A 10,923-nucleotide genomic window follows, 5' to 3' on the forward strand; every position below is an offset into this window, starting at 1 on the left:
CCAATAATAGTTTGTTTCTGAATCAGCTAAAAAGTACAGATTTTGTTGAAGTAACAAAAGACTTCAAAACGCTTTTAAATACAAAGTTTTATTTTTTTGTTCACACTATATGTCTAATGTAGATTGGCTGGGTGGGTGGAGGGTTGCTTTTTGTATTCTGGATTCCAAAATAATGGTTATTGTGTGTCTTATGTAATTTTCAACCTTAGTATCAGTTGTGTTGTCTACATGTTAAACACTTCGGCATCAAAACACAAAAATTAATTAACAATTTCCTTTCACATTTAACCTTATCACTAGCTTCATTCAAATAAGTAGAAAACTCACAGCTGAAACTATTTTTTTGAATTTTATTTATTTTAACAGGCTTTGATTCACTTTCTTCTTCTCATATAAAACTATGTGGTGGCCACAGCTGGAGCCTGGTGTGGGTCTTTACAAGACAGTCAGTGAATCCCTGATAGGGAGACTTGGTGAACCCAATCTCTTTCCAGAGGTCAGGGATGAGATAGCTGTAGGTCTCAGAAATGGCATCAAAAGTGGCTGTAGCCAAGTTGCCGAGGGTAACAGTGCAGCCCCTGGTGGGAGCGAGGTGTATCAGTCATCAATCCCGGCCATCATCAATAGTTTCTTGGGCACAGGGTCTGGGACAATGCCATTGCCTCTGGGGGTGGCAACGAGGTGCACCTGCACGGAGCCATAGAGGCCGGTCATCTCACCTGGAACAGTGTGGGGCTTGCTGATCTTGTTCCCCTAGTAGCCTCACTGTACGGGGATGATGGAAAGCTTGGTCAGGATGGAAGCCCCATGGATGGCAGTGGCTACCTCCTTGGAACACTTAACACTTAGACCAACATGTGCACTCTAGTCTCCGATGGCAACAAACGTCTTGAACCTGGTCCGCTGGGCAGCACAGGTCTGCTTTTGCACAGGCATAATCTTCAAAACCTCATCCTTGAGGGATGCCCCCAGGAAAGAGTCAATGGTCTCAGATTCCCTGATGGGCAGAGAGACAAGATAGATCTCGTGCAGGGACTTAATCTTCATATCCTTGACCAAGTGGTCCAGCGTGGTGATGCGGATCCACTCCTTATCCTTGTCCTTGCCTCCCTGAGCTCCCAGCCTCTGCCCCACCCAGGCTCACCCCAATCCCTCCCCAACCCCAGCCCAGAAGCCCTAGGGAAACCTCTGTGGAAGCCCCCTGGCCTTCCATTCCAGGGGCTTCCAGGCTTCTGCTGCAGCACTGGCATTATCTGCCATTTGGTGCTGAAACTATCTTATTTTTTAAATTAGCAAACCTTAGTTCTGAGTTATTGAGCAAAAGTGACCTGATGGCTGAGGATCTGAACATTTGTGGCCCAAAACAAAATGAGTACCACGAGCAATTTCTCCTTGCTTCAGTACATAGTATATTTGATGGAAATAATCTCAGCTTCCATGCTGATAACATTGAGATGTGGGTGTGGTGGTGATTAGAGATATTTCCCAAATATTTACAGTTCTCCCCCTGTACTTCCAGGCCCCTGGGTGGATGGATAGGTCTGTGACTATTTCTGACCCATAAGTGCTAAACAAAGTGAGACCTTCAAAAATTTTCTTTTCCTTTGCCACCGTGACCAGCAATATTTGAGACGATGGCTGTTCAATCAGCCTGGGTTCTACAGTAAAGAGATGAGAACAAAATTTGAATTTTGTTTTTCAGAGTCATTTGAAGTTTCTGTGTTACTTCAACAAAATCTGTACTTACTGATACAGAAATTGAAACTATTATTGGGGGCTGGAAGAACCAACTTGTTAAAGCAAGACTGTATTGCAAACATGCTGGGTTATCTAACAGGTCATGAGGGAAAGTTGAACAACAACAAAAAACCATTAAAGGACTTGAAGACATCAGACCCTTAGGAGAAACTGAATTTGAAGATTGAAATGTGCTCAGGGCTCTTTCTGTCTTTCCATTCTGCTTTTTTCACACCTCAGCTTTTTTTCTCCTCTTTCACCACAGGTCAGTCTTTCTACAGATGAGAAAATATGGCTGTGGACAGTTTTTAGTTTTATGCATTACAGTGTTGGTCACCTGAAAGGGACTCGGTTAATTTTGTCCCAAGTACATGATGAAATCCAAGAAATAGACTCATTGGTATGAGGCAGTTATCTACCCTTGAACCAATCAGTTGTGGTTGCAATGTAATTGTACTTGCAACAGCTGATTGATGGGAGTATGGGGACCATGGGATCGTGGGGAGGGTGGAGATTCTCTGCTCATGTGGGAGTGTGATTTCTTTGTACTTGTGTGGTGACTTCCTTCATACTCATGTGAATGAGGCAAGGGCTTTGAAGGGGTAATTCCTGCATAGGTATCCTCACTACTTGTTCAAATCTTCTTCTTCTTCTTCTTTTTTTTAATGTTTCCTCACTAAGTTTGCTAGTTAGTTAAACAGGTCAAATAAACCATTTATTTTTGGACTCATTTAGGAAAAGCAAACATTTTCTTTAAAACATGAGGACAACAGAACAAGCAATTCATGAGAACATGGTCAAATGTTTCCTAGCTGAATTTACATAGTTTCAGAAAGTCTTTTATACCCTTGACCTCTTAGTGGAAAGAGAATTAGAGAGGCCTTTATTTATTTCTTGGGGCACTATGGGTCTCAAAAGGCATCAGTTAACATATTGAATCCTGGTGTCTCTAAAGAAATAATTTTCTGCTCTTCTTTCTGGGTTTATAAAATATCATAGCAGCCTGCAACATCAAAATTATTACTTAGATATGAGTTGAGTGACTCACAACTTAATAGGGATTCCAAAAGCTTTGTCTGGCTTCTCTCTTGAGAGTGTGCATTTATTCAATCCTTCTTTCCGAATAGTAGATGCTAACACCATGAAAAATCATTGCCATACTTCGGTAGTAAAGTTGACCACACTGACTCTCTATTCATAGTGCATGTATTGTGTATCATGGGGGAAAGTGATGCTTACTGCATTTTCTTTCCTAAAATGGAGGTGACAATACTGACCTCATGTCAAAAGGGTATAGGCCTTGAATTTTATTATTTGTTTCTGATCAGAGTTATTGATGATTGCTTATTTTCCTTTGACATATACATTTGAGAAAGATGTATAACAACCCTTCAGAGTCTGACTTGTTCAACTGTTTGAGGGATAACAACAGAGTAAAGTAGATAAGTACTTGGAGAACTTGGGCCCTTGGGGCAATCTGAGACTGCCCAATGGCTCGGATGAACAATTTTCAGTGTCTCCTGTTTTCTATCAATGTTCCTAACTCATTTGTTGTAATTCAGCCTGAAGCTGAATTGTTAAAAAAATATCTGTCTTCAACATAGTAATTTTGGCAGTTATGAGATTAAAATATAATAAAGATCATTTAGAAATACATGAGTTAATATTTACTCAGAGTAAGGCTTCAATATTGAGTTCCTTAAGAGAACAGAATGCTGGTTAAAAAAAAAAATCAAACAACCAAAGAACAATAGAGAACTAAAAGCCACGCTGAATCACTTGTCAACTAACAACTTTTTGTGTCTGTCTCACTTGGGTTGATGCCAGACATTGAGTTTACAATGATGAACCAGAAAGATATCAGGAAAGGAAATGAGGTCAATGGAAAATACACAGGCATATGAATTACAAAAATCAATTATATATGTTTCAGTTAGGTCTCCTTTTACCCATTGTTAAACTCTCATCTTAAGACTTTGTGCAAATTTTATTTTCCATTTGGTTTCTCACCTTGACTTTGATAAGATGCATTAGTTTGGTTTTCTCTCTTTTTGACAGCTTTTTATATAAACTCTCTTCTTTCTATGCTATTAAAGTTATCTCTTAAAACAAAAGCTTCATCATATCACTTTCAACTTCAAAGTCTTTAATAGTTACCTGTTAGGAGCAACGTAAGGTAAGGGTTATAATCATGAAATTTAGAAAGTGCCAGAGTTGGCTTTGAGTAATCTGAGATCTCAGATAAATTCTTCAGCTCTTCTTTTTTTTTTTAAATTTTTTTATTCTTATGTTAATCCCCATACATTACATCATTAGTTTTAGATGTAGTGTTCCATGATTCATTGTTTGTGCATAACACCCAGTGCTCCATGCAGAACATGCCCTCCTCAATACCCATCACCAGGCTAACCCATCCTCCCACCCCCCTCCCCTCTAGAACCCTCAGTTTGTTTTTCAGAGTCCATTGTCTCTCATGGTTTGTCTACCCCTCCGATTTCCCCCCCTTCATTCTTCCCCTCCTGCTACCTTCTTCTTCTTCTTTTTTTTCTTAACATATATTGCATTATTTGTTTCAGAGGTACAGATCTGAGATTCAACAGTCTTGCACAATTCACAGCGCTCACCATAGCACATACCCTCCCCAGTGTCTATTACCCAGTCACCCCGTCCCTCCCAGCCCACCCCCCACTCCAGCAACCCTCAGTTTGTTTCCTGCGATTACGAATTCCTCATATCAGTGAGATCATATGATACATGTCTTTCTCTGTTTGACTTATTTCGCTCAGCATAATACCCTCCAGTTCCATCCATGTCGTTGCAAATGGCAAGATCTCATTCCTTTTGGTGGCTGCATAATATTCCATTGTATATATATATACCACATCTTCTTTATCCATTCATCTGTCGATGGACATCTTGGGTCTTTCCACAGTTTGGCTATTGTGGACATTGCTGCTATAAACATCGGGGTGCACGTACCCTTTTGGATCCCTACTTTTGTATCTTTGGGGTAAATACCCAGTAGTGCAATTGCTGGATCATATGGTAGCTCTATTTTCAACATTTTGAGGAACCTCCATACTGTTTTCCAGAGTGGCTGCACCAGCTTGCATTCCCACCGACAGTGTAGGACGGTTCCCCTTTCTCCACATCCCCACCAACATCTGTCGTTTCCTGACTTGTTAATTTTAGCCATTCTGACTGGTGTGAGGTGGTATCTCATTGAGGTTTTGATTTGGATTTCCCTGATGCCGAGCGATATTGAGCACTTTTTCCTGTGTCTGTTGGCCATTTGGATGTCTTCTTTGGAAAAATGTCTGTTCATGTCTTCTGCCCATTTCTTGATTGCATCATTTGTTCTTTGGGTGTTGAGTTTGATAAGTTCTTTATAGATTTTGGATACTAGCCCTTTATCTGATATGTCATTTGCAAATATCTTCTCCCATTCTGTCGGTTGTCTTTTGGATTTGTTGACTGTTTCCTTTGCTTTGCAAAAGCTTTTTATCTTGATGAAGTCCCAATAGTTCATTTTTGCCCTTGCTTCCCTTGCCTTTGGTGATGTTTCTAGGAAGAAGTTGCTGCGGCTGAGGTCGAAGAGGTTGCTGCCTGTGTTCTCTAGGATTTTGATGGACTCCTGTCTCACATTGAGGTCTTTCAACCATTTGGAGTCTATTTTTGTGTGTGGTGTAAGGAAATGGTCCAGTTTCATTCTTCTGCATGTGGCTGTCCATTTTCCCAACACCATTTGTTGAAGAGACTGTCTTTTTTCCATTGGACATTCTTTCCTGCTTTGTCAAAGATGAGTTGACCATAGAGTTGAGGGTCCATTTCTGGGCTCTCTATTCTGTTCCATTGATCTATGTGCCTGTTTTTGTGCCAGTACCATACTGTCTTGATGATGACAGCTTTGTAATAGAGCTGGAAGTCTGGAATTGTGATGCCACCAGCTTTGCTTTTCTGTATCAACATTCCTCTGGCTATGCGGGGTCTTTTCTGGTTCCATACAAATTTTAGAATTATTTGTTCCATTTCTTTGAAAAAGGTGGATGGTATTTTGATGGGGATTGTATTGAATGTGTAGATTGCTCTAAGTAGCACTGACATCTTCACAATATTTGTTCTTCCAATCCATGAGCATGGAACGTTTTTCCATTTCTTTGTGTCTTCCTCAATTTCTTTCATGAGTATTTTATAGTTTTCTGAGTACGGATCCTTTGCCCCTTTGCGTAGATTTATTCCTAGGTATCTTATGGTTTTGTGTGCAATTGTAAATGGGATCAACTCCTTAATTTCTCTTTCTTCTGTCTTGTTGTTAGTGTATAGGAATGCCACTGACTTCTGTGCATTGATTTTATATCCTGCCACTTTACTGAATTCCTGTATGAGTTCTAGCAGTTTTGGGGTGGAGTCTTTGGGGTTTTCCACATAAAGTATCATATCATCTGCAAAGAGTGAGAGTTTGACTTCTTCTTTGCCGATTTGGATGCCTTTGATTTCTTTTTGTTGTCTGATTGCTGTGGCTAGGACTTCTAATACTATGTTGAATAGCAGTGGTGATAGTGGACATCCCTGCCGCGTTCCTGACCTTAGGGGGAAAGCTCTCAGTTTTTCCCCATTGAGAATGATATTCGCTGTAGGTTTTTCATAGATGGCTTTTATGATATTGATGTATGTACTCTCTATGCCTATACTCTGAAGAGTTTTGATCAAGAAAGGATGCTGTACTTTGTCAAATGCTTTTTCTGCATCTTTTGAGAGGATCATATGATTCTTGTTCTTTTTTTGTTAATGTATTGTATCATGTTGATTGATTTGCAGATGTTGAACCAACCTTGCAGCCCAGGGATAAATCCCACTTGGTCATGGAGAATAATCCTTTTAATGTACTGTTGGATCCTATTGGCTAGTATTTTGGTGAGAATTTTTGCATCCATGTTCATCAAGGATATTGGTCTGTAATTCTCCTTTTTGATGGGGTCTTTGTCTGGTTTGGGGATCAAGGTAATGGTGGCCTCATAAAACGAGTTTGGAAGTTTTCCTTCCATTTCTATTTTTTGGAACAGTTTCAGAAGGATGGGTATTAATTCTTCTTGAAATGTTTGGTAGAATTCCCCTGGGAAGCCATCTGGCCCTGGGCTTTTGTTTGTTGGGAGATTTTTGATGACTGCTTCAATTTCCTTAGTGGTTATAGGTCTGTTCAGGTTTTCTGTTTCTTCCTGGTTCAGTTTTGGTAGTTGATACATCTCTAGGAATGCATCCATTTCTTCCAGGTTATCTAATTTGCTGGCCTAGAGTTGCTCATAATATGTTCTTATAATTGTTTGTATTTCTTTGGTGTTGGTTGTGATCTCTCCTCTTTCATTCATGATTTTGTTGATTTGGGTCATTTCTCTTTTCTTTTTGATAAGTCTGGCCAGGGGTTTATCAATCTTGTTAATTCTTTCAAAGAACCAGCTCCTAGTTTTGTCGATCTGTTCTACTGTTCTTTTGGTTTCTATTTCATTGATTTCTACTCTGTTCTTTGTTATTTCTCTTCTTCTGCTGGGTTTAGGCTTTATTTGCTGTTCTTTCTCCAGCTCCTTTAGGTGTAGGGTTAGGTTGTGTATTTGAGACCTTTCTTGTTTCTTGAGAAAGGCTTGTATTGCTATATACTTTCCTCTTAGGACTGCCTTTGCTGCATCCCAAAGATTTTGAACAGTTGTGTTTTCATTTTCATTGGTTTCCATGAATTTTTAAAAAAATTCTTCTTTAATTTCCTGGTTGACCCATTCATTCTTTAGTAGGGTGTTCTTTAGCCTCCTTGTATTTGATTTCTTTCTGACTTTCCTCTTGTGATTGAGTTTAGTTTCAAAGCATTGTGATCTGAAAATATACAGGGAATGATCCCAATCTTTTGGTACTGGTTGAGACCTGATTTGTGACCTAGGATGTGATCTATTCTGGAGAAACTTCCATGGGTGCTAGAGAAGAATGTGTATTCTGTTGCTTTGGGATGGAATGTTCTGAATATGTCTGTGAAGTCCATTTGGTCCAGTGTGTCATTTAAAGTCTTTATTTCCCTTGATCTTTTGCTTAGATGATCTGTCCATTTCAGTGAGGGGGGTTTTCAAGTGCCCACTATTATTGTATTGTTGTTGATGTGTTTCTTTGCTTTGGTTATTAATTGCCTTATATAATTGGCTGCTCCCATGGTTGGGGCATAGATATATACAATCGTTAGATCTTCTTGTTGGATAGACCCTTTAAGTATGATATAGTGTCCTTCCTCATCTCTTATTACAGTCTTTGGTTTAAAATCTAATTTGTCTGATATAAGGATTGCCACCCCAAACTTTCTTTTGGTGTCCATTAGCATGGTAAATGGTTTTCCACCCCCTCACTTTCAATCTGGGGGTGTCTTTGGTTCTAAAATGAGTCTCTTGCAGACAGCATATCGATGGGTCTTGTTTTTTAATCCAGTCTGATAGCCTGTGTCTTTTGGTTCGGGCATTTAGCCCATTTACATTCAGGGTAACTATTGAAAGATAGGAATTTAGTGCCATTGTATTGCCTGTAAGGTGACTGTTACTGTATATTGTCTGTGTTCCTTTCTGGTCTATGTTACTTTTAAGCTCTCTCTCTGCTTAGAGGACCCCTTTCAAGATTTCCTGTAGGGCTGGTTTCGTGTTTGCAAATTCCTTTAGTTTTTGTTTGTCCTGGAAGCTTTATATCTCTCCTATTTTCAGTGACAGCCTAGCTGGATATAGTATTCTTGGCTGCATATTTTCCTCACTTAGTGCTCTGAATATATCATGCCAGTCCTTTCTGGCCTGCCAGGTCTCTGTGGATAGGCCTTTTGCCAATCTAATGTTTCTACCATTGTAGGTCACAGATCTCTTCTCTCGAGCTGCTTTCAGGATTTTCTCTTTGAGACTCGTAAGTTTTACTATTAGATGTCAGGGTGTTGACCTATTTTTATTGATTTTGAGGGGGGTTCTCTGTGCCTCCTGGATTTTGATGCCTGTTTCCTTCCCCAAATTAGGGAAGTTCTCTGCTATAATTTGCTCCATTATACCTTCTGCCCCTCTCTCTCTTCTTCTTCTGGGATCCCAATTATTCTAATGTTGTTTCGTCTTATGGTATCGCTTATCTCTCGAATTCTGCCCTCGTGATCCAGTAGTTATTTATCTCTCTTTTTCTCAGCTTTTTTATTTTCCATCATTTGGTCTTCTATATCACTGATTCTCTCTTCTGCATCATTTATCCTAGGAGTTAGTGCTCCCATATTTGATTGCACCTCATTAATAGCCTTTTTGATTTCAACTTGGTTAGATTTTAGTTCTTTTATTTCTCCAAGAAGGGTTTCTGTAATAACTTCCATGCTTTTCTCAAGCCCAGCTAGTATCTTTAAAGTGATGATTCTGAACTCTAGATCCGACATCGTACTAATGTCCATATTGAGTAGGTCCCTGGCAGTCGGTACTACCTCTTGTTCTTTTTGTTGAGGTGATTTTTTCCATCTTGTCATTTTGTGCAGAGGAGAATAGATTAATCAGAGAACAAAATGCTAGCAGAGTAACAACGTCCACAGAAAATATACTCTAAATAAATCAGAAAAAACCTGAAGCAGTGGGAAAAGAAAGGGAAAGAGAGATAAAAGAAAAAGAAAAAAAAGAAAAAGAAAAAGATAAAAACAAACAAAAACAGAACAAAACAAAACAACAACTACAAGAAAACCAGAATGTGATCAAATATGATCAGGATGGTATATAGATCAGTGCCACATGCTAGATTTTGGGTGTATTTTGGTCTGTTAGAAGAACCTGCCTCCCAAAATTTTAAAGAAAGAAAAACTTATATATGTACAAAAATAAGGGTTGATATGATAAAGGGATGGAATATGACTGTAAAGATGGAAATTATAAAAAATTTTATAAAAGGAATTGATAAGAAGTTGTTTGAAAAAAGAAAGAAGAGGATTTAAAAAAAGAAAAAAGAAAAAAAAAGGGAGAGAATGTGATCAGGCAGGGGAGTAGAAAAAAACCATATACTAGAGATTTAGGGTATATTTTGATCTGTTAGAAGAAACTATCTCAAAATTTTAAAGAGAGAACAACTTATATATATATGCCAAAAATATGGGTAACTACTATGAAGGGATAGAATATGACTCTAAAAATGAAAAATAAAAATGTTTTTTTAATAAAGGGATTGATAAGATATTGGTTGAAAAAGGGAAAAAGAAAAATTCAAAAAAAGAAAAAAAGACAGTTAAAAAAAATAACTTTGAAAGACTAAAGAATCATGGTAAAAAAGCCATGAATTCTATGTGTAGTATTCCCCTAGCGCTGGAGTTCTGCCGTTCTCATTGATCGGTAAACTTGGTCTTGGCGGCTGTTCTTGCTGATTTCTGGGGGAGGGGCCTGTTGCCGTGGTTTCCAAATGTCTTTGCCAGAGGCGGAATTGCCCCGACCTTGCCCGGTCCGGGCTAAGTAATCTGCTCGGGTTGCTCTCCAGAGCTTTTGTTCCCTGTGAGCTTTCCGTACAGCTTTGGAGGCGGAGAGTGAAAATGGTGGCCTCCCAATCTCCACCTCGGAGGAGCTGAGAACTCGGCCCCGATCCTCAGTGAGCCCCCAGAGAGAAGCAGTCAGTCACTCCCGGCTCCCCGGTCTCCGGCCGCACTCCGTGCTCACCCGGCCTGTGACCATGTGTTTCTATCTCTGGCACCTGACCCCAGGTGGAGTCTCCAAACCCAGCAGATCCCTGAGGTGCACTCCTGCACTGTTCCTCCCAGGGGAAGAAGGGGAGTCTCCTGGGATCTGCCGCTTATTTGGTCCCTGCTGGAGGAGCAGGGGCCTGACTGTGCCGCGGATCACGGTTTATGGCAACCCCGAGCTAAAGGCCCATGCCTGGGCTCTGCCTCTGCAGCCGGCTTCCCTGCGCCGTTACCTGGGAGCTCTGCCACACTCAGGCACCCCCGGTCTTTCTGTGACCCCGAGGGTCCTGAGACCACACTGTCCCGCGAGGGTTCCACCCCCTGCTTAGCCACCGGAGTGATGTCCCTCAGTGGAGCAGACTTTTAAAAGGTCCGATTTTGTGCTCCACGGCTCTATCACTTGCCAGAAGCAGCCGACGGAGGCCCCTCCCCCGCCGTCTATCCTTCCGAATATCGCCTCAGATTCACTACTCTGCACGTCCTACCTTCCA

The 10,923-nt window shown here is 40.4% G+C and overlaps 1 pseudogene; it reads right to left on the reverse strand.

The window, feature by feature from the left end:
• Nucleotides 1-388: 388 nt before the first annotated feature.
• On the reverse strand, nucleotides 389-1,250 carry LOC123323638 (annotated as a pseudogene).
• Between the last annotated feature and the right edge of the window lie 9,673 nt (nucleotides 1,251-10,923).

This window comes from Neomonachus schauinslandi, unplaced genomic scaffold, assembly GCF_002201575.2.
Source record: "Neomonachus schauinslandi unplaced genomic scaffold, ASM220157v2 HiC_scaffold_126, whole genome shotgun sequence".
In the NCBI taxonomy this organism is placed as follows: Eukaryota; Metazoa; Chordata; class Mammalia; order Carnivora; family Phocidae; genus Neomonachus; species Neomonachus schauinslandi.